The sequence below is a fragment of the Dreissena polymorpha genome, chromosome 7 (genome assembly GCF_020536995.1).
Source record: "Dreissena polymorpha isolate Duluth1 chromosome 7, UMN_Dpol_1.0, whole genome shotgun sequence".
In the NCBI taxonomy this organism is placed as follows: domain Eukaryota; kingdom Metazoa; phylum Mollusca; class Bivalvia; order Myida; family Dreissenidae; genus Dreissena; species Dreissena polymorpha.
The window spans coordinates 69938730-69960933 of record NC_068361.1 but is presented as its reverse complement, the minus strand read 5'-3'; the positions used below and the strand labels follow the sequence as shown (position 1 = coordinate 69960933).

The window sequence follows — 22204 nt, the reverse complement described above, 5'->3', positions numbered from 1 at the left end:
TCAGTTGTTCATTAAGGTAGTACAACTGTTATGGACAATATTCCAAAACCCACTTAAAGTATTATTATGCCCCCTTCGAAGAAGAAGGGGTATATTGCTTTGCTCATGTCGGTCGGTCTGTCGGTCCGTCCACCTCAGGTGGTTTCCGGATGATAACTCAAGAACGCTTGGGCCTAGGATCATGAAACTTCATAGGTACATTGATCATGACTCACAGATGACCCCTATTGATTTTGAGGTCACTAGGTCATAGGTCAAGGTCACGGTGACACGAAATAGTAAAATGGTTTCCAGATGATAACTCAAGAACGCTTAGGCCTAGGATCATGTAACTTGATAGGTAGATTGATCATGACTCGCAGATGACCCCTATTGATTTTCAGGTCACTAGGTCAAAAGTCAAGGTCACGGTGACCCAAAATAGTAAAATGGTTTCCGGATGATAACTCAAGAACGCTTATGCCTAGGCAGGGTTTTTTTACTAAGAAAGTGACGTCGATATTCGGCGTCTTCTCCTACCAGAATTTTTCCCCATAAAATACAATTTCCGAACCAAAAATTTCATTTTTCACCAAAATATAATATTTTCTCTCAAAGAAATGTTTATTTTTCCTTTGGGCATTCGACAATTATCCAATTTGCACCATGTACAACGATCTTTCTCTCTCTCTCCAGACGAACACAATAAATCTGGGAATCCAAGTTATTCTAAATATAGCTCTTAAATTACGTCATGTAAACTGGGCAACTAATCGTAATAATCATGTGACTATTTTACTTGATACCGGTCTTGCACGAGAAGGGTGTTTCGTCGATAAATTACCGGAAACCAGTCGAATTTTCATCCGGGCTATGTGCAAGCCAAGATATAAACGTGAAAACAGAAAAAAATGTCTCACAATTGGCGTTCTTACACAAACAAAATAAAACATTCTGACACGGAAGATACTGAACGCATCTAGGCATTTTTAAGAAAGAATCATCGAAAACCGTTATAACCCAGCAGGATTCTGAGGTAATCAACATCGAACATTGTGAAAGTGAATGTAGACAATCGGCAGCTGCGGCTCCTTTCCCTTCCAATACTGTAGCAGATCAAGATCGTCAACCCATTCATCATGACATTGAAATCACAAAATTGACATCGTCCCCCGGCCCCAGTACAGAAATATAGTTGAAAACATTTCCCATAATTAGATCAACACCTGCAACTTAATTAAGGACTTTGACTTTAATACGTGTTAAATGTGTTTAAGAACAAAAAGGACAGAGACAAGCCTCTTTTGATGAGTTATAGACATTGAAATGAACAGTTTTTATTTTTTTCCCTAATATGTCTCTTTCGCACTCTTTTTTCCCCTTTCACCCAGCGTCCAGCGTCTTCCCCTTTCTCTAAAAAAACCCCTGCTAGAATCATGAAACTTCGTAGGTAGATTGATCATGACTCGCAGATGACCCTTATTGATTTTCAGGTCACTATATCAAAGATCAAGGTCACGGTGACCTGAAATGGTAAAATGGTTTCTGGATGATAACTCAAGAATGCTTATGGCTAGGATCATGAAACTATATAGGTACATTGATCATGACTGGCAGATGACCCCTATAGATTTTCAGGTCACTAGGTCAAAGGTCAAGGTCAAAGTGACTATAACATATTCACACAATGGCTGTCACTACAACGGAAAGCCCATATGGGGGACATGCATGTTTTACAAACAGCCCTTGTGATCAGAATTTATTATTACTTTCACAATACAACACTTACCTGAATACCACAATGGATTCCACCCAAACAATACCCCATGCCCCAACCCAGAATCCCTGCCTCCCCCCTCCCCCTCAAAACAAACTTTTTTTTTCATTTTTTATTTTTGATGGCTTACGTTATACTGTCAAGCACTCAAATAGTCGAGCGCGCTGTCCTCTGACAGCTCTTGTTAGTCCCCTACCGATTTTACCGGAGGGGACTTTTGGTTTTGTATCCGTCCGTCCGTCACATTTTCTGGATCCTGCGATAACTTTAAAAGTTCTAATATTTTTTCATGAAACTTGAAATATGGATGGATGGCAATATGGAATTTTTCACATCATTTCAGTTTGTTCCCTCGTCAAAAATTTTGGTTGCTATGGCAACAAAAAGACTAGAAATACTGCTGAAAATGGTGTTTTTTTCAGGATCCTGCCATTACTTAAAAAGTTCTTAATATTTTTTCATGAAACTGGAAGCATGGATAGATGACAATATGGACATTATGCACGTCATTTCATTTTGTTTGTACGTCAAAAATTCTGGTTGCTATGGCAACAAATGGACTAGAAATACTGCTGAAAATGGTGGTTTTCTGGATCCTGCGATAAGTTTAAAAGTTCTTAATATTTGTTCATAAAACTTGAAATATGGATAGATGGCAATATGGAAATTATACACATCATTTCATTTTGTTCATACGTCTAAAATATTGGTTGCTATGGCAACAAATAGACTAGAAATACTGCTGAAAATGGTGTTTTTTCTGGATCCTGCGATACTTTTAAAAGTTCTTAATATTTTTTATGAAACTTGAAACATGGATAGATGGCAATATGAACATTATGCATGTCATTTAATTTTGTTTGTACGTCAAAAATTCTGGTTGCTATGGCAACAAATAAAAAAAAATCTGACAATGGTGGAGCCGGTAGGGGACTTTAATTGCTTGGCAATAGTCTTGTTTTTAATTTGGTCAATTAACCAAAACGTGAAAAGGTCCCTTTTACAAATTCAATGTAAAAGAAATAACTTTAACCACTCCTTGAACATTATTTCAGGGGAAATTGATTTAAACAATTAAAAAAGTTCACTGTTTTTCATCCATCTTTGTACCGGCTACTCTTGTTGATGAAGGTACCACTGGGGGCTGACGAGGTCAAAGCGTAGTCCGTTTCGCTACGACGTCGGGTATATGTTTTACTACGAAAACATGGTGTAAATACACTACTTAATCAGGCGAGTTTCATATTTTCTGGTGTTTATGAATTAGAGAACGGAACATCCAGTAATGGTAGGTACTTATTTTCAATAACAAACTTATAACAAATGCGCGTAGTTGCAACCTTTAAGTTTATTTTGAGCTAAAATCGAAATATTTTGATTTGAAGCAATGCATAAGGTGGTTATTCTGTTAAAATAGCCAATTACGGTAACTTAAATTAAATAAAACTACATTTTACTTTGATTCAGTGTACATTACACATTTTAAAGTACAAAACAGGTTACGAACATATATTTTAATTATGCAAATTCTTTGTTTCGAAGGAAATTACAAGTCGCTTTATGTAAAGGTTTCGCACAGAGTATGTATTGGTTGCGCAACGAAGTACACATATAATGTATAGGTTGCTCAACGAAGTTTCTGTATCCATTTCTGGACATATCACATGCAGTTTTCAGTTACTGCAGACTGCCATTTCCCAGTGCAAAAGATGCCTTGCTTCACTGTGCGCATGCACATCAAAACGAATAGGTTGAACCCGGTGAAAGCCTGCAGAGTCCCGGCAGAGCCCCGGTATACCGTCACTACGCCGGTACTCACCGGGTTTATACCGGCATCAGACCCCGGCAGAGCTGCGGCAACGCCCCGGTTTAACCGGGGACAACCGGGGCTCCACCGGGAAAGTATTCAAATGTTTAATACCTCCGGGATGAACAAGGAGTTACCGGGAAGGACCGGCAATAACCGGCTTGGCACTGGAAACAACCGGGACTGCATCGGGAACAACCGGGACGGTACCGTCAGAGCACCGGTTTACTTATGTAACGTAGCTATAAAGGGACTCTGCCGGCATTCACCGGGGCTCAACCGGGGCGTTGCCGTAGCTCTGCCGGGGTGGTTTTGGGCCCCGGTGGAGCTAAGGTGCCGTCCCGGTTGTTCCCGGTACAGTACCGGTTGTTCCAGGTGCCACGCAGGTCGTTGCCGGTCCTACCCGGTGACTCCCGGTTCATCGCGGAGGTATTAAACATTTTAATTCTTTCCCGGTGGAGCCCCGGTTGTCCCCGGTCGTCCACCGTTCATCCCGGTGGAGCATCGGTTCATCCCGGTAGGGCCCCGGTTCATCCCGGTAGATGCCTGATCACGCACTGGGGCTCCGCCGGCATCATAGTGAGACTGGGCCTTAACCGCATTGTAACACGAAGTAAACTTACCGGCCGTCATGTACGCAGTTAACAATAACCTGTGACAGAAACCCACTGCCACAACTTTACAACAATATATTGATTATGCAATTGCGGATTTGTGCCATTGGGGTCCTACTTTCCACACCTTACGGCTGTTACAGGTGTGGATTTTACAGGTACAATCATGTATACGAACATGAAATTCACCTCAAAATTAGTTGACGATAACCGATTTTCAAGAAAATCGCTTTGATATATACAATGTAAAAATCAAAATCCGTATGAGATAAATAATGATCGAAGTTAGAACATGGGATTTACTTTGACATAAGCAGAGTTTCGAGATAAGCGAGTTGGGAATAACGAGAACCGAATGTCATTTGAAAAAGAGTACCGTATGCTGAAAACCTATCGTCGGTCTCTATCAAAATGAACGTATAAGGGATTGTCAAATGGTGAAGATGCGTCATTTTTATTGAGACCGACGACATTAGGTTCTCGACTCTCAACTGTCATCTTATATATGGATTTTCGATTTTAATCGTTTCCTTTGGCCAAGTCGTGAATTAAATTATATCATAATAATGTTCATTACCATGTCGACTGTGCGCTTCAGATCATGTTGTGCCGTTGTTACTATCTCTGTTTCAAAGGAAACATCCAGCCACTCTGTATTATTTTTTTTTTTACTTTGCCTTTGAGAGATAACCAATACGTCTTCTGTGAGAAACGCATGCACGCTAAAGCGTTGTCGTAGCGAGGCATATACGTATGCTGTCAGAGACATGATCATGCCTTTATAATAATATGTATCCTTTATTTCTGATAACTGGGTCACCCTACACATTTCTAAACACACCAGTGGCTTAACAATACATAGATCAATATGGAAATTGTAAAATTGTGTCAATTAAACACAGTTGTAAACTTTAAGTGCATTTTTTTAAAGTGAAAATTGACTTCGGTTTGATAAATCAGCGGTCTATTTCATGTTTAACCGCATAAACCAGACACATCTTGGATTATAATTTGATGTAACAGACCTATGAAATGACATTGTGCTTAAATTCAGAGTTTTGTTATAACAAAATCATAATCTTACATGTTTTAAACACAATTTTCGACTAATCCGTTCTCGATGTCATGTGTATTTAAACAATGTTTTCGTAGTAAAACATATACTCGACGTCGTAGCGAAACGGACTACGCTTTGACCTCGTCAGCCCCCAGTGGGTACAGTACTGCCAGCTTTAGAAGTATCATGATGTCTACAACCTTCAACCAAAGCTGGCAGTTTTAGTACACAATAATATTTAGTTTCCTACCACATGTACATTAGAATATTCACAAATGAAGTCATGGCAAGTGCCCCTACAGAGAATGTGTAATCTAATTATATTTTGGTTATCTCCGTCCGTCTGTCCGTCCTGGCCACTATTTCCTCCTACACTATTAGCACTGAAACTTGCACACATGGTAGCTATGAGCATATGTGCGACCCTGCACTATTTGGAATTTTGATCTGACCCCTGGGTCAAAAGTTATGGGAGTTGGGGATGGGCTGGGTCAGATATTTTCACTCACTTCTTTAGGTTATTATCCCCCGCCAGAGGCGGAGGGATATTGTTTTGGCGTTGTCCATCCATCCGTCCGTCCAGCTGTCCTTCCGTCCGTCCGGCACTTTTGTGTCCGGAGCCATATCTTGGAAGTGCTTTGGCGGATTTCATTGAAACTTGGTATGAGTATATATATGCATAAGAGGATGATGCACGCCAAATGGCATTGTACACCATCTGTTAAAAACAGAGTTATGGCCCTTTGTATCTTGAAAAAATGCTTTTTACTATAGGCACTTTTGTGTCCGGAGCCATATCTTGAGAGTGCTTAGGCGGATTTCATTGAAACTTGGTATGTGTATATATATGCATAAGAGGATGATGCACGTCAAATGGCATTGTACACCATCTGTTAAGAACAGAGTTATGGCCCTTTGTATCTTGAAAAAATGCTTTTTACTATAGGCACTTTTGTGTCCGGAGCCATATCTTGGAAGTGCTTTTGCGGATTTCATTGAAACTTGGTATGAGTATATATATTAATAATAAGATGATGCAGGCCAAATGACATTGTACACCATCTGATAATAACAGAGTTATAGCCCTTTGTATCTTAAAAAAATTCTTTTTTTAGTGTCAAATATAACACTTTTGTTTCCAGAAGTATATGGCGGGGGATATCAATTTAATGAATTTGCTTGTTTTTCATTAACTTTATTTTTGCACTGATTTACTTCAAATTGATACTGAACCTCTCTTATGACAAAGCGGTCAATCTCAGCTATTGATGGCCCCATTACCAACACTGGGGCACCCCGCTCACATAGACCACACCCTTCCAAAATTGCCTTTTACTATAATTTCTTTATTTCTACACCGATTCACTTCAAATTGATACTGAACCTCTCTTATGACAATACGGTCAATCTTAACTATGCATGGCCCCATTACCAACCCTGGGGCGCCCCTGGGTCAACAATGCAGCTTGAGAATATGCGTCGGTCTCTGCCGCGCCATTTCTAGTTTTACTTGCCAGTTAATTGGAATGTTGGGCCAGTGATAGTTACAAGTTAACCATACCTTGTGGCCTGTCATTATTTGTAGACTTTCCTACCGACTGCATTTGTTAAATAGTGACATTCTGCTCTTACTGTACTCACAATGTGTGTGTTGGTTTCAGACAGTGTTGACGAAGACTTTGATGGAGAAGACGGTGAAGAAAATGAGGAAGGTAAAATAAATTTGCATTAATTGAACTACTGGGTTCATGGAGAGATATAAGGTAAACTAGCATGGTTCTCAAGACTAAGCCTAAGATCAAATGTGAAGTGACTTCTCGCTCAGCTGAAATGAAGAAAGGCAACTTAAAGGAGAAGTTGTTTCTGTTCAGCATTTAATAATCTCTTCACTTATTTCATTCCCTTCATGACACCACATCCATCATCATTAAGATTAATCAGAAACAACTTGCATTTGGCAGCTTAGTGCGAAACCTTAACAAATTTCACCAATCATACTTAATGTTACTGTTGTGTTATGATTGTACTTTATTCTTAGATTTAATTCTAAGAATTGTTTGATGAATGCAGGACCTGTTAGAGGCACATTTTGAACACCTTTAGTTGCTGTTCGTTAGGTGAAGATGATGATGAAGAAGAGGAGGAAGCAGGAGCTGAAGATGATGACGACGACGATGATGATGAAGAAGACTTCGATGATAATGAGGAGGATGAGGAAGAAGATGAGGGATCCAATCTGCAGTTGTTAAACCAGTCAGGGGACCTCGAGGTATGGGCATCATTTGAGCTCCTTTCTGGGAAACCTTGCTTAGCACAGGCTTATCACAGGCTAATCAGGGATGACACTTTCAGCCTTTATGGATGTTTTTGCTTACAGGAAGTTCTTTCAAAATAAAAAATAGTGTAGGCAGAAAGTCACAAATGTTATCTCTGAAAAGCTGGTATGGACTGCAGTGGAGGTGCAAGAATCAGTGTTTAACCAGGTTTTCCGAAGGAAAAAACTGGTTATTAGATTGGCGAATGCGGGCGGGCTGGCTGGCTAGCTGGTTGGCTGGCTGGCGGGCGGGCAGAACAAGCTTGTCCGTGCCATAACTTTGTCGTTCATTGTGAGATTTTAAAATCATTTGGCACATTTGTTAACCATCATTAGACGGTGTGTCGCGCGAAAAAAATACGTCAATATCTCCAAGGTCAAGGTCACACTTTGAGTTCAAAGGTAAAAAATAGCCATAAATGAGCTTGTCTGGGCTATAACTATGTCATTCATTATGAGATTTTAAAATCATTTGTCACATTTGTTCACCATCATGGGACGGTGTGTCGCACGAAAGAATCATGTCAATATCTCCAATGTCAAGGTCGCCACGACTAAAAATAGATTTATTTTAAAACAAACTTACCAAGGGGGTTAATTTTGTTTGTTCATTTCAAAAGTTCAGTTTGAGTTGTCTCCCTTTATCAGATTTTTTTTCACAATGAAAACCTGGTTTTGTGACAATTTTGTCCCTTGTTGTTTATGGCCTAATAATCCTGAAAATTGTTAGTTTTGTTATCTTAATTGTTTTACAGTTCATGTAAACCAGTTGCCTTGTTAGGAAAGCTTCTCCAATTTTTTAAATCGCGAAATTAAATCTGCTTGTCATAGGAATCGTGCAAGTCGCTTAAGCAAAGACTGTATATAGCTATGAATTAAAAAAAAACACTTTCAGGGTTGAAAAGACCTTAAAATCATCATCATAAAAAATGTCAAAAATGGCTTAACCCTTTTCTACTGGAAAGCAAAATAAATGCCTATATTCAACCAGCAAGTACCTTGAAGTCTGGTTAGGTTGTATGCCTATATTCAACTAGCAAGTAACTTAAGTCTGTTCAGGTTGTATGCCTATATTCAACCAGCAAGTACCTTGAAGTCTGTTCAGGTTGTATGCCTATATTCAACCAGCAAGTACCTTCAAGTCTGTTCAGGTTGTATGCCTATATTCAACCAGCAAGTACCTTGAAGTCTGTTCAGGTTGTATGCCTATATTCAACCAGCAAGTACCTTGAAGTATGTTCAGGTTGTATGCCTATATTCAACCAGCAAGTACCTTGAAGTCTGTTCAGGTTGTATGCTGTGCATCAGTATCTCAGTGATAGAAATGAAGCCTTTAACTTTTGAATCTGTAAGAAATGTCTTTAATTTAAATTGATTTTTGTAAGGATCTACACAGCCATCAAATTTGTAAAAGGTTTTATGCAGTATTTTATAGTTCACTGCTGCTATAGATTGTTCTCAGTGCTCAACATGCTGAAGTTTCACACGTTTATTTGTGTTGCAGTATGAAGGAGATGATGAAGATTTCAATGCTGATGGTGCAGGGGAGGATGGGGAGGAAGCAGTGGAGGAGGAGGAAGATGATGGTGAGTCACACAGTGATTTTGGCCTGATTTGGGGCTGCTATACAACCCCATTCCCAATATAAAAAAAGTAAATATTTTCCAACATAAAATTCCCAATTGAAGGTTTTATTAAAAAATTATTTGAATAAATCGCAGCGTTTGGTTTATTTCCGTCACCAGCTCTATTAGTTGAACATTGGTTAGTATAATAATGAAAACTTTTATTCTAAATTATTAGTATTTGTTAGCAACAAAAACCACCGTTTTCCCAATTTGTCTAAATTAGGCTATTTTCGCCTATCTTAAGTGCCCTGTTGACATACCCAAAATGGTAAGGAAAAAAATAGCTGGGTGGGAACCACTACAGGCTTTGGGAGGCAGTCAATAAGAAAAATGTTAATGTCTGTCAACTGTTCAGGTGCTGCTCAACACCAAATTGGTAAAAGGCATGAATATTTGACCAGGTTCGAATCTTTACAAGAATACAAAAATATGAATGTTGGTCAGACCCTTTTGAGGTTTTAAAGAGAGTACTAAAAGCCACATTACATTCTGAGACTTGAGTCTTATTGCAACCTCTGAAAATACCTGTGACCGTTTGTATTATTGTCAGTTAAGTTTGAATATGAGTAACCAAAGTATATTTCAGTGACCAAAAAAAAGGAACTAGGATATTTACAGTGTTATTTTTTGTTAAAAATCGGGTATTCGGCCCCATTCCCAATAGAAAAAAGTGTTTATTTTTTCCAAATGAGACCTAAAAATTCCCTTGTGAAGGTTTCCAACAATTTTTTTGCCCACCTTCGAAAAAGAGGGGGTATATTGCTTTGCATATGTCGGTCTGTCGGTCGGTCCGTCCACCAGGTGGTTTCCGGATGATAACTCAAGAACGCTTGGGACTAGGATCATGAAACTTCATAGATACATTGATCATGACTCGCAGATGACCCCTATTGATTTTGAGGGCAATAGATCAAAGGTCACTGTGACCCGAAATAGTAAAATGGTTTCTGGATGATAACTCAAGAACGTTTAGGCCTAGGATCATGAAACTTGATAGGTAGATTGATCATGACTCGCAGATGACCCCTACTGATTTTCAGGACACTAGGTCAAAGGTCAAGGTCACAGTAACCCGAAATAGTAAAATGGTTTCCGGATGATGACTCAAGAACGCTTAGGCCTAGGTTAATGAAACTTCGTAGGACGATTGATAATTGCTGGCAGATGACCCCTATTGATTTTCAGGTCACTAGGTCAAAGGTCAAGGACACGGTGACCCGAAATAGTAAAATGGTTTCCGGATAATAACTCAAGAACGCTTATGCCAAGGATCATTAAACTTCATAGGTACATTGATCATGACTCGCAGATGACACCTATTGATTTTCAGGTCACTAGGTCAAAGGTCAAGGTCACGGTGACCCGAAATAGTAATATGGTTTCAGGATGATACCACAAGAACGCTAATGCAGCGGATCATGAAACTTGATAGGTAGATAGATCATGACTCGCAGTTGACCCCAATTGATTTTCAGGTCACTAGGTCAAAGGTCAAGGTCACGGTAACCTGAAATAGTAAAATGGTTTCCGGATGATAACTCAAGAACGCTAATGGCTACGATCATGAAACTTCATAGGTACATTGATCATGACTTGCAGATGACCCCTATTAATTTTCAGGTCACTAGGTCCAAGGTCATGGTGACCCGAAATAGTAAAATGGTTTCCGGATGATAATTCAAGTACGCTTACGCCTAGGATCATGAAACTTCATAAGTACATTGATCATGACTCGCAGATGACCCCTATCGATTTTGAGGTCACTAGGTCAAAGATCAAGTTCACGGTGACCCGAAATAGTAAAATGGTTTCAGGATGATAACTCAAGAACGCTTATTCCTAGGATCATGAAACTTGATAGGTAGATTGATCATTACTCGCAGATGACCCCTATTGATTTTCAGGTCACTAGGTCAAAGGTCAAGGTCACGGTGACTTGAAATAGTAAAATGGTTTCCGGATGATAACTCAAGAATGCTTATGGCTAGGATCATGAAACTTCATAGGTACATTGAGCATGACTGGCAGATGACCCCTATTGATTTTCAGGTCACTAGGTCAAAGGTCAAGGTCACAGTGACAAAAAAGATATTCACACAATGGCTGTCACTACAACGGAGAGCCCATATGGGGGCATGCATGTTTTACAAACAGCCCTTGTTTTCATAAACTTGATATCATGTGGTCTTATTACAAATTTGCAGGGTGGCTTTACATGCAAAAATGTTTGTCGTGTTTTTTTTCTGTATGATTACCCATAATTTGAATTTTCTTCTTACTTAAATTACCCCTGGGGATAAATCAATTCAATTAAGTCATATTTTTTAGCATTATTGTTAACAATGTTTGTACATTTAGTACAGAATATGATTGTAGAATGTAGATGATAAAATTATATAACACAAGACAGTTCTGCCTATTTTGGAAAAAGGAGTCTGGCACAATTGGGAAGTTTTTATCGACAAAATTGTTAATTTTGGGATTTTTTGCATTGGAGAGACAGCCGGTCTTGGGAATTTTTATAGTGTTATTTTATTATGCCCCCCTTCGAAGAAGAGGGGGTATATTGCTTTGCTCATGTCGGTCCGTCTGTCGCTCCGTCCACCAGATGGTTTCCGGATGATAACTCAAGAACACTTAGGCCTAGGATCATGACACTTCATAGGAACATTGATCATGACTCGCAGATGACCCTTATTGATTTTGAGGTCAATTGGTCAAAGGTCAAGGTCACAGGTGAAGGTTACAGTTACTGGAAATAGGAATTTTAAGGATTTAGCATGGATCAAACAAGGGAAACAACTACCGTTTATGCATGTTCTTTTTGTTACAGCATTTGCCTCCCTTGTAATTTATTTAAATTTTACCAAATGTAAGGCTAACTGCATTTTTGTAATGCATTGTATCAATAAACATTGGCCACCACCACCACCATTACCACCACCACCATAAAGAACGTATTCACACAATGGCTGCTACTACAACTTATAGCCCATATAGGGGGCATGCATGTTTTACAAACAGCCCTTGTTATGATAAAAATAATTAAGTTTTGACTAATTAACTTCAATTTACTTGTTACTATGCCTGTGTCTACTATAATTTAAAAGCCATGCAAAACTGGAAAGTATTACATTGAAACTTGTCCATTTTAAAACACACAGGTAATAAGTAAATGACTAATAACATGGTCATCAACAGAAAATAAAACACTAACTAATCAAACAAGTCACAACTCAAAGCCTTAGTAATGTCCTCTACTTCATCAGTGTAACACTGCCTTTTCTTTTACATTTTAGAGCCCAATACAACTACCAAAGACTATAAATACAAGCTCTTTTTATCCCCACGTTTTTTGGAGAAAAAGTGGTTATATTGTATTGATCTCCGCCGTCTGTCCGTCCTGGCCACTATCTCCTCCTACACTATAAGCACTAGAACCTTGAAACTTAAACACATGGTAGCTATGAGCATATGTGCGACCCTGCACTATTTGGAATTTTGATCTGACCCCTGGGTCATAAGTTATGGGGGTTGGGGCGGGGCCGGGTCGGAGATTTTCACTCCTTTTTTATGTTATTTTACATTAATTTGTTTATATCTGCACCGATTTACTTCAAATTGATACTGAACCTCTCTTATGTCAATACGGTCAATCTTAACTATGCATGGCCCCATTACCAACCCTGGGGCGCCCCGCCCACATAGACCACTACAACCCAAAATTGGTTTTTACTATAATTTCTTCATTTCTACACCGATTCACTTCAAATTGATACTGAAATTCTCTTATGACAATACGGTCAATCTCAACTATGCATGACAATACGGTCAATCTCAACTATGCATGGCCCCATTACCAACCCTGAGTCGCCCCACCCACATAGGCCAAACCCACCCAAAATTGCCTATCACTATAACTTCTTCATTTCTACACCGACTTACTTCTAATTGATACTGAACTTCTCTTATGACAATACGGTCAATCTCAACTATGCATGGCCCAATAACCAACCCTGGGGCGCCCCGCCCACATAGGCCACACCCACATAAAATTGCCTTTTACTATAATTTCTTCATTTTTACACCGATTCACTTATAATTGATACTGAACTATTCTTATGACAATACGGTCAATCTCAACTATGCATAGCCCCATTACCAACCCTGGGGCGCCCTGCCCACATAGGCCACACCCACCCAAAATTGCATTTTACTTAACTTCTTCATTTCTACACCGATTCACTTCTAATTACTACTGAACTTCTCTTATGACAATACGGTCAATCTTAACTATGCATGGTCCCATTATCAACCCAGGGGCGCCCCTGGGTCAAACATGCGACGTGGGGATACGCGTCGGCCTCTGCCGCGCCATTTCTAGTTATAATATATTTTAAATTTTAATATATATTTTTTTATTTTGTTAAATTGTTTGACAATTTTCTAGCGTAATTTTGCTAACTCTCAATGTTCGCAAAAGCACATTAAAATAGAAGTGAGCGTTTTCCAATTTGGATAAGAATGTGTACTTTGCGGTCCCCTTTACTTTTGCATACTATTGTGGAACAGTTAAGACTTTATTGCTATAAATGATGCTAGAAGAATCCGGAAAATCATGCTTACATCTGAGGCGGTAGACGCATTCTAATTACAGATAAAGGGAAGTCACTCAAATCTTATTATGCCCCCCTTCGAAAAAGAGGGGGTATATTGTTTTGCACATGTCGGTCTGTCCGTCCGTCCACCAGATGAATTCCGGATGATAACTCAAGAACGCTTAGGCCTAGGTTCATGAAACTTCATAGGTACATTGATCATAACAGGCAGATGAACCCTATTGATTTTCAGGTCACTAGGTCAAAGGTCAAGGTCACAGTGACTCCAAATACTAAAATGGTTTCCGGATGATAACTCAAGAATGCTTAGGCCTAGGATCATGAAACTTCATAGGTACATTCATCATGACTGGCAGATGACCACTATTGATTTTCAGGTCACTAGGTCAAAGGTCAAGGTCACAGTGACTCGAAATAGTAAAATGGTTTCCGGATGATAACTCAAGAATGCTTACGCCTAGGATCATGAAACTTCATAGGAACATTGATCATGACTGGCAGATGACCCCTATCGAGTTTCAGTTTACTTGCACTAAGGACAAGGTCACAGTGACTCCAAATAGTAAAATGGTTTCCGGATGATAACTCAAGAATGCTTATGCCTAGGATCATGAAACTTCATAGGTACATAGCTCAAGACTAGCAGATGACCCCTATTAATGTTCAGGTCACTAGGTCAAAGGTGAAGGTCACAGTGACAAAAAACGTATTCACACAATGGCATCCACTACAACTGACAGCCCATATGGGGGGCATGCATGTTTTACAAACAGCCCTTGTTTTAGTTTGTTTACGTCTTTTAACGATATTGAAAGAAAACTGCTCTATTGGAATTGGGAAAAATGACTTCAAAAATTGGGAACACGGCCGTTTGCTCTGGGAATGACTCCATTTTCCGGAGGCACAGACAGTGCTGAAAATCCCATGCAAGACAATTGAGTGATAACAATAATGACAAAAATCTGCTTGATTGTATAGGGCCCTTCAAAACTACAAGTTCGACCCGTGTATGCAAAAATGACCCATACAAAACTTTATTTAATAAGTTTTTATTTCCTAAGAATTTGAGCATTTATATTTTATCAGAGACACGTGATTAGCTTAAATGGAAGTGAAAAAAGCAATTTGCCCGTGTATATCTTGAACAATTCACTAAAATCTTATAGGAGTATTAGGAATATTTTGAAAGAAACTCAAAAACACATAATGAAAAATGATCTAAATATGCAAAATAAAATAGTCATTTACCCATCCAGTAAATGTAAACACCTTCAATGTTCTTACTGACTTAATATATATATATTATATATTATGATTATTTTATTATCGTGCAGTTATGCTAAATCTGGCAATGTAGGGATGGCGTTGGTGAGGTTGGGATGGGGGTGGGGCATGAGGCATGAGTAGGTCTGAAAACTGAAAAAATAACAAAGTTGTATACTAAGTATTTTTCTCTGTTAACCGAGATCTAAACATTGTAAGATTGAAAATCTACCTAACAAGCTTGTATTCATTAAGTAACAATGAGCACACAAGAATATTTATGCAGAATTTCATAAAAATACTAAATAGGTATATACTTATAAGTTCATTTGACATGGACATGGCTTTCTACACTATATCCTGCAGTGAGTTACAAATGCTTAAGACATTTTGGTGAAAATTGGCATGCATATAAAACGCAATGTGGGGATTACGTATTACACTTTATTTTACCTAATGTAAATGATCAGGTCACTGTTACTAAAAATAGGAACACAAGCTCACACAAAATTGATCCTTCGAAAACTCAAAAAGTACTATTAAAGTGCACGTTGATAAAATTGTGTGCACATAAAAAAGGCATAATGGAGATAATGCAGTGTCATATTTCTTACTTTCATTGAAAGGTGAGATCACTGTTACTTAAAAATAAATAAAGAAATGCAAGCAATCTGACTCCTGTAATTACTGAACAAGTACACAAGAGATGCACACAGATGCACAAGTTTAAGCCCTAACCCAGGAATATTTTCATGCGTAGGTCTGTTCATTATATCACATGAAATGAGTGGGCTAAATGTTTCAACTTTGGATAGTTCTGGGCTTTAACACTGCTAAAAGCCATGTTATTTGACCCAGCCAATTGGGAAGGCTGTAGGGCATTAAATCTTTGGAAGACAAATTCACAAATTGGAGCAACTTAATAAGTGCTGCCATATCTGCCATAGCATTGTGTGCATTGTATGTTTCACCAAGCAATTGCAAAACTAAATCAACTTGCTTCAATGACTGGTTTGATATGATTTGTAGCTCCACTGGCCAGAGGACAGCGGGGTTTATGTCATGGTTCTGCGTCCGTCGTGTGTGCGTCCGTGCATGCGCACGTTTCCTTTTTCTTTAAACATCTTCTTATCCTAAACTACAAGTCCAATTCTGATAAAACTTATCACAAACGTTCCTGGGTTGAACCTCTTTCAAATGTGTTCAAATTGGACCCCGCCTCGGGGGACAGTAAATTGAACATATGCTTATATAAAGCATATTTTGTGCAAACTGTTAAAATGTTCTTGTCCATAACCATGGGGCCTAGTGCTACCACATTTGGCATGTAGTGACATTTAATAGTTTTCTACTTTGTTTGTTCTAATTATGCCCCTGTGGTCAAATTTGATCCTGCCCAGGGGGTCACAACAATGAACATACGATTAAATAAGGCAAATTTTGTGCAAACTTTTAGAATCTTCTTGTCCATAACCGTATGGCATAGGGCTACCAAATTTGGTATGTAGTGACATCTAATAGTCTCCTACCAAATTTTTTCAAACTAAGCCACTGGGATCAAATTTGACCGTTCCTCAGGGGTCACAAAATTGAACATATGCTTATATCGGGCCTATTTTGTGCAAACGTAAAAAATCTTCTTTTCCATATCCATTTGGCCTATTTTTACCAAATGTGGTATGTATTAAAATCTTAAAGTTCATTACCAAGTTTTAGCAAATTATGCCCCTGGGGTCAAATTTGACACTGTACCGAGATTCTCAAAAATGAGCATGTTCTTAAATAAAGCCTATTTTGTGCAAACTTTAAAAATCTTCTTCATATTTATAGAGCCTGATTAAACCCTGTTATTTAGTGCCATTTTAGATCAGATGGTGACTGCTTACAAAGGAATTGAAGTAAGAATATGTGTTTCCTCAGGAAAATATCTTCTTTGTACAATAAACAATTTCTTCACAACGTTAACAATCCTGCTACAATCACTAATGCCTCAAAAATGAAGTAAAGTTCAGGTGGTTTACGTCATTAGGTGTTTTGCATATGTCATGAACTATATAAGTAACAGAAACTTTGAAACCTACAAACACAATTTGGAATTTTGGAGAAAGATTCATGATTGAATGAAGGAACTTTCATTAATCTTGTAGAACATGCGTAGATTTGATCTTCAGCATCTAAAAATATGTTAAATAGAAAGAACGACAATATCTTTTGGAGAGATAAATGTACGTACGCTATAAGCAAAGGACCTGTGCGACAATCTCGGGCTTTTTAGTAAAGTTTTCCATATATAAAATGCTCACCCTTCCAACTTTAAGCGCCCAGTGGGACGAGGGATAGAACAAGAAAGTCACATGCTTGAATACATTTCAACCCATGCGCATTGCACGCTTTTTTCGCATTAAAAAACAGTGGAGCGATACAGGGCCATCATGGCCCTCTTGTCTGAATATGGATAGAGAATCTATAAAAACACAGTTATAAAAAATAAATAAATTGCACCGACATTTACCAAAATCGAAACCAAAATTGGAAAATCAAAACGACGACCATAATGAGCAACTATGCACACATTTTGAAATTTTTCAAGCCAGTGTATTCTTTTGACAGCCACTCGTATTGACACTGGCTGCACAACTTGTCCATTGGTTGTCATTGTCCCATCAGTCATTGAAATGCCTGTAACTTGTGAAGCCTCTTGACTTATTGAAACAGTTGGCGTGGCGTATGTTGCGAACTGACTACCAGGCTGGACACTCATCGCTTCTATCTGAGTAACCTGCGAAAGTACCCTTCCGTCAACTGAAAACATAGTTGTCATTGCAATCTAGTAAAATATGTATATGCAATATCACATTAAGAATGCAGCTAAACAGAATACAATATCCTTGGAATTTTATAAAGTTAATAATCATACTGTTGATCTGGCAATAAAATTTGTTTTTAGAAGAACAAAATCATAGAGGAATCTGTTTGATAGCTGTAGCTAACCAGTTATTGATTATACATAATTATTAAAAGTACAAGTGTTAGTTTCATAACATACTGAGTCCAGTAGCTTCTAGGTCAAATGTAATAATGGTTGGTTTCCATGTTAAGATTACTGATTTGAAGATATGGTATTTGATCCGTGTAGGGTCTGTCTTCGTGTGATATACCTGTGCAATAAACATCTGATTAATAGGGATTTTTAGCTCACCTGAGCACAACGTTCTCATGGTGAGCTTGTGTGATCGCCGTTTGTCCGTAGGCGGCGTCAACATTTGCGTTGTTAATACTCTAGAGGCCACATTTATTGTCCGGTCTTCTTGAAATTTGGTCAGAAGATCGGCCTCAATGATATCTTGGATGAGTTCCAAAATGGTTACGTTTGCTTGAAAAACATGACTGCAAAGGGGCGGGGCATTGTTGTAATATGGCAATATATGCATATATTAAAACCTTGTAAACACTCTAGAGCCAACATTTATTGTCTTATCTTCATGAAACTTGGTCAGACGATTTGTCCCAATAATATCTCAGACGAGTTCGAAAACGTTGTCAGTTGGTTGAAAAACATGGCTGCCAAGGGGCGGGGCATTTTTCCTTATATGGCTATAGTAAAATCTTGTTAACACTCTAGAGGCCACATTTATTTCCGATCCTCATAAAACTTGGTCAGAAGATTCATCCCAATAATATCTTGGACGAGTTCGAAAATGATGTCGGTTTGTTGGAAAAACATGGCCGCCAGGGGGCTGGGCATTTTTCCTTATATGGCTATAGTAAAACCTTGTTAACACTCTAGAGGCCACATTTATTTTCAAATCTTCATGAAACTTGCTCAGAAGATGTGTCCCAATGATATCTTGGATGAGTTCAAACATGGTAGCCTTTGTTTCAAAAACATGGCTGCCAAGGGGCGGGGCATTTTTCCTTATATGGTAACAGTACAGCCAAAGCGGAACAAACGTTTTTCGCGATCCGCGGCGGCAAGGCGAAACGAGTCGATGCCGGGTCAGTCGTTGAAGCCGCGTCAGTATGCGGCGGCAAGTCGCATTTTGCCGCGAAACTTCGATCCGCGACATGATGCCGAGTTGATGCGCATCATAAAATAAAAAATCTTTTTAAAATTATTAGTTACATGTAGTTAACAAATTTTGAAAGAACTATTATAATAATAATTAAAATCATAATAAATTTATTTTGCGCGGATTGTATTAGCATATACATGTAAGCATAGTTAATGTGTCTGGCCAATGAAGTTTGTTTCCCGCCCGTAGTGTATGTATTTCACACATAAACAAGGTCACGTAATTATGTTTTCGCACATACAAGTGGTCAAGGCTCCAGCATATGGTGGATTTATAAATTAATTGCATGTTGATTTTGCTATTATATTTAAGCTGAGAAAATTAGCAGTTTGAAGCCACATCAATAATCAAGACGGTGACGACGTATTTGTTGTTTTGTTAATTATCAGGTAATTATAACTATTGTTTGAATATGCGTATATAAACACGTTTTATTTTGTTCATATTATACAGTTAATATCGTTACTAATTACCCAATAATCCCGTATATTCCAGTTTTAAAGCAAATGCTGGTAAATACTAACGAGACACAAACATTCTTGATATTTCCTTAAGTATCAAATACATTTTGGCATGTATTACTATTTATAGAGATGATGCAATAACGTCTAATCAGGGAGTTTTATTTCCCACTGAACACGCGATTTACGCCTGACGTGATGTTCATGTATTTATACAACACAAAATACACCCAAACTTTCCAAACGACGTTCTACATGTCTGCATAATTTTCGCGCGCTTTTTATGAAACAAAGGATATTTTAGCACTGTTTATTTGACGCTAGAATTTGCCAAAGGTCGCGTTGCATTAAAATTCGGCAGTGTGTTTCGGATTACAAATTTAATAATGATAATGGAACGAAACATTAACAGTTGCGCGTAATTAATTCTACGCTACACATACATGTAGGTGGATATCTTTTCACTCGATTTACTCCGCTAAAATACACAAGGTTAATACAGACTCGGCGTCTTTACGCGGATCGATGCCGAGTGCAAGGGCGATACGCCGCGTGAACACACGATTCGGCCGCCGCGTACTAATAATCTGGTCGTGGCGTTGCCGCAGATTATGTTTGTGCCGCGTTGGCTGTACTGTATATATGGCTATAGTAATATCTTGTTAACACTCTAGAGGCCACATTTTTAGTCCAATCTTTATGAAACTTGGTCAGAAGATGCATCCCAATAATATCTTGGACTAATTCATAATGATGCCGGTTGGTTGAAAAACATGGCCGCCAGAGGGCGGGGCATTTTTCCTTAGATGGCTATAGTAAAACCTTGTTAACACTCTAGAGGCAACATTTATTTTCCGATCTTCATGAAACTTGGTCAGACGATTTGTCCGAATGATATCTTGAATGAGTCGAAAATGGTAGCCTTTGCTTGACAAACATGGCTGCCAAGGGGCGGGGCATTTTTCCTTATATGGCTATAGTAAAATCTTTTAAACACTCTAGATGCCACATTTATAGTCCGATTTTCATGAAATTGGGTCAGAAGTTTTGTCTCAATGATATCTTGCACGAGTTCAAAAGTAAGAATGGTTGGTTGAAAAACATGGCCACCACAGGGGCGAGGCATTTTTCCTTATATGGTTATAGTAGATTGATTGATTGATTGATTTGATTGATTTTTATTCAGGTTTTAAAACACATAATATACAAGTTATCTTTCAAAATTACATAACAATTTTAACTAAAGGCATTTGTGAGATTTCTGCTGATCAAAACCTATGGTATAAAAACTGCCATAAAATAATATAACATATGATATGACAAGGAAAATGAACACAAAAGTGAAACAATATAAAATTGTCTTAAGGAAGCGTATCACTTCAAATTAGATTTAAAGGGAACAGATCAGCAACAGCCTCACACTTAAAATATGATTTAATGTGACTATAATATAATAGAATATATTGCTTGATTATCACAGTTAAACATGTCACATATATTTGTTATCACAGATTTTCAGCACAGACTAGTAATTTGATATATTATAGAAACACATTCACAACTTAAGGGAAAACTTAGTATGTAAAATGAAATAACTTGGATAATATAGTGTAAAAACCTAGGATTGCCCATGAAAGCTCGAAAGCTTATTTCCAATGGGGTCCAGTTTAGGTTATACTTTCTATAATATAATCCTGTGAGAAAGTTACACAATATGAACAATAAGTCCATGATAATTTGAGTATACATGTAAGTTTTTACAATCATGTTTCTACAATATATTTGCCATGATGACTAGTAAAACCTTGTTAACACTCTAAAGGTCACATTTATTTTCCGATCATCATACAACTTGGTCAGAAGATTTGTCCCAATGATATCTTGGATGAGTTCGAAAATGGTTTTGGTTGCTTTAAAAACATGGCTACCAGGGGCGGGGCATTTTTCCTTATATGGCTATAGTAAAACCTTGTTAACACTCTAGGGGCCAAATTTATTGTCAAATCGTCATGAAATTTGGACAGAAGATTGGTCTCAATGATATCTAGGATGAGTTCGAAAATAATTATGTTTGCTTAAAAAACCAAAGCGCTGAAGGCACTGAAGATGTTCGCTATTGCATAATTTAACACGCAATTCATTTTTGAAAATCAATCGCAAGTTTAAAATGAACACACGCCATTCAACTTTATTAAGTGTGGTTCATAGCGCACGGGTCGAATTTTGTGTGCACTTTTTATCATCCTTATTATTTCATAGAATAACTAAGACAAAATAAAAACAACATGCATTTTAGGAACATCTGAAAGCATAGAAAGTATGATGAAAATGGTTATGAGAACTTAATATAATTTTTTTTTGCAGTCACCATCATATTAAAGGAATATTTTTTTTAATATCAAATGACTATCTCACCAAGAATATAAATTCATAATGAAAGTTCCGTGTACAAAACTTATTTTGACACCATATACAAATTCAAAATATACAATAATCTTCGTATCTTGTATATGGAGGAATAAAAGTATATAAACAAAGCTGTTTATGCTTTACTTGTTACCCGAGCAGTTCACACGGTGTCAACAACGCTAACATAAACATAGGTATAGAGC

The 22204-nt window shown here is 38.0% G+C and overlaps 1 long non-coding RNA gene across 3 annotated transcripts in view; it reads left to right on the top strand.

The window, feature by feature from the left end:
- The first annotated feature begins 152 nt into the window (after positions 1-152).
- LOC127837633 (uncharacterized) overlaps positions 153-22204 on the top strand; it is a 56203-nt gene continuing 34151 nt past the window's right edge. The window contains exon 1 of one of the 3 annotated variants that reach the window (XR_008029387.1): positions 153-195. This is a non-coding gene — a long non-coding RNA (uncharacterized LOC127837633). Of the gene's footprint in view, positions 196-10154; positions 10238-10957; positions 11102-22204 lie in introns of those variants that run through there. The other 2 variants (XR_008029396.1, XR_008029398.1) reach the window with 2 other exon arrangements.